The following is a 2911-nucleotide window of genomic DNA, read 5'->3' as shown; positions in this document are numbered from 1 at the left end:
CCCCCGCCCCTGCAACTTCATTAACTAAATGCACTGAATAAACCTTAACATCCCAGCTAAATCCTATTGGCCCTGGATTTGCTGCTTAATGCTAAAACCCAAGCGACCCATTTTTCTCCTGTTGATACTTCTATTGCTGATGGCAGCCAGCAGAAAAAAATACCCCATCTTAAAATACTTTAACATAAGGAGCAAAACCCAGAGAATTCATCACACACTCTTTCTGCTGCTGCTCATGAACTTTATGTAAGCTCTACTCCATGTGTCAAAGCTTCCCATGCTTTTGTGCTTCACAGGCAACACAGCGAGTCTGTTGCTTAGCAAATGAATGCAACAAAATGCATCTGCTATTAAAAGAGCAACAAATTCTCTTTTAAAGAAAAAAATCCCTTGCAAAGTTTATGAAAATAAATTTCTGTGCATTCTACAATCTCTGGTCATGATGATGTTATAAACATCAGAAGATGGAGATCCCACTAACTAAAAATCTTTGGGAAAGCTTAACAAGAGTAAACAGTTTCAGAGCTACAGATTCAGTCTGAGTTCCTATCCTTATGTTTTGCTCTGAACTGCAATAGTTTGTCTTCCCAATTTCATGTACACAGTACTAAAGGCTAAGGATTATTCACTACCCCCTGGCCTCCTAGCTGCCAGCATTCCTGCAGCACCCCAATTATAATTGCTGTACCTATCTCACCTCAACTCAGCTGCTCAACTCTTCCCTCCTTGGTCTATGATGAGGAACAGGAATCCTGATCATCACTTCCCAACTCCTGATTCTTTATTTCCAAAGCACCCAAACTGGGTTATCCATCCAGCTGCAAAGTCACCCTATGGTAGCATTAAGAGCTTTGGCTCCTGACTGCTCCTGGGGCTACCAGCCTGCCTTTACTCTTTGCTCTAGCAGATCTCTGACCTCTCTGCCCCCCTCAAAACATGACCACCATGTGTTTTGCCACAGCATCTCCAAAACCCTTCCCTCCTGCAAAAACCTCTTTCACGCTCCTGCCACACGCACCCGTGGCTGTGGCCATGTCCCCCATTAGCTTTGCAAGCTTCTCCATAACTTTCTGCCACAGTGATACACCCTTGCCTTACTGCAGGGTCCCTTTGCAGTTGTTCCTGCCCAGCTGCTCAGCCCTGCCCTCCCAAGCAGGAGGGTCAGCTCACCCCTTACATCCTGACGCCCACCTTCCCTCCGCACAGAGCACCACGAAGGGTGTGAGCCATTGAACTTTGGCTAGAACAGCCCCTTGCCCTGCGATGGCTCTGCGGCAAAGAGCTTCATGGGCAGAAAACACAACGCTCCCCTCACGGCTTGCAAAAGTTGCTCACCACATTTGCAGTATAATCTGTTGGAGAAGGCTATTCTGGCTTGCTCTTGGGTATCCAACCAACACAGCAGTCTTCGGATTTGATTTATATTTTTAATACCACATTTCACTTTAATATCAGACTTCAGTGCCCTACAACACTGAGGCCAGTTTCTAAGAAGGACTGCATCCTGAAACACCTACCCCATGCGCACCCAGCCCTTTGCCTGGTAAATTCCCATGGCATTCGGAGGCTGAAAAGAAACAAGGAGCCTGAACATCTGGTACTAATTCAGTTATCCTGAATAAAAATTGTATTTACAAAGAACCTAAAAGCAAATCTAATCTAACACTGAAGATACGCAGCACAGTTTACACATTAAGATTATTAGTACAATGTCCGTTATGAGAAGGCTTTCAAATAAAAGTGCTTTCTCACTGACTGTGCACTTGAAGTAATGCATTTCTTACCAATACCACTAATGGACCGTTCATCATATTTCTAGCTTCTCTGGAGTAACAAGGAAAATAAATTGAGCCATGTAAAAATAAAATGAATTTATCCATATCGCTATGCATTATCATACTGCACACACTCTACAGACGTATTTAAATATGGTCCTCGAAGGAAGTAGTGGCAACTGACTTGAATATTACAGAAATATTCAAACCAGCATAAACTGAAGACCAAAAGCAATAACGAACGGAAACACTTAAACCAGTTATATTCTTAAAGACTTATTTTTCAGCATGGACACATTTGGAAGGAATGGCATGGAAAGAAAGGGGGCAAGGTCTTTTATAAGAAACCAGCTACTTCAGATCGAAATATTTTTGCTCACCTGATTATAAACCATTTTATTTTTATAAACTCTTGCCTGATTTTAGTACGGCCGATTCCAGGATTTCATTTTGAACCATGCTCGGTGATAGTTCATGAACTTTACACCAGGCATCTTTGTAGGGATAAGCAGTTGACAAATGGATTACCAGCTGCTCAACTCCATTTTTTACTATTGTTCTACTTCTAAAACCGCATATAAAAGAAACAAACAAGACCAACAGCTAGACTGGATGGTACACATGCTTCTAACAGCATTTTTTTTGTTGTTGTTGACATTTGAGGATAGACTTGTATAGCAATTCCCAGCTATGACTCCATTTTGCCGTCTATAATCTACACAAGAGCTGTTAAAATATGATTAGGTAATATGTGCCAATCGTTTATTTTTCCAGTAGTACTAGTAAGGTTATCAGAAACACAAGTAGAAGTTGTACACTAAACATAACCATATGCAGTGCAACAGGACGTTCTAGCAGATATGTCAAAGAGATTAAAGCATAGTTTTGGCGTGTGGTAACAAAACTTCTTGCATCTTTAAAAATATTATTAATAATAATAAAAAGGAGGCACACAGTCCAGAATCTTCTCTTATTACTGTTATCATAAAGCTACTATGTATTTTCTAGCTTTTCTTTCAGAAACACAGACTTTAAAGTTCACTTTTTCCCCCATTGCAAACCACCCAGAATTATGATACGATTGCTTGCTTAGGCTGTTTACATTAGCAATTTAACACCCACCCCCCCCCACCCCC

At 41.3% G+C, this 2911-nt stretch overlaps 1 protein-coding gene across 1 annotated transcript in view; it reads right to left on the bottom strand.

Moving 5' to 3' along the window:
- The window catches only part of LOC113476409 (poly(rC)-binding protein 3-like), a 146054-nt gene that overhangs the window by 142552 nt on the left and 591 nt on the right, over nt 1-2911 (bottom strand). The gene's annotated exons all lie outside the window — the stretch shown is intronic.

This window comes from Athene cunicularia (genome assembly GCF_003259725.1).
Source record: "Athene cunicularia isolate RWA chromosome 2 unlocalized genomic scaffold, athCun1 chr2_part1, whole genome shotgun sequence".
NCBI lineage: Eukaryota > Metazoa > Chordata > Aves > Strigiformes > Strigidae > Athene > Athene cunicularia.
The sequence above is the reverse complement of the archived record's forward strand: the minus strand, read 5'-3'. Positions and strand labels throughout refer to the sequence as shown.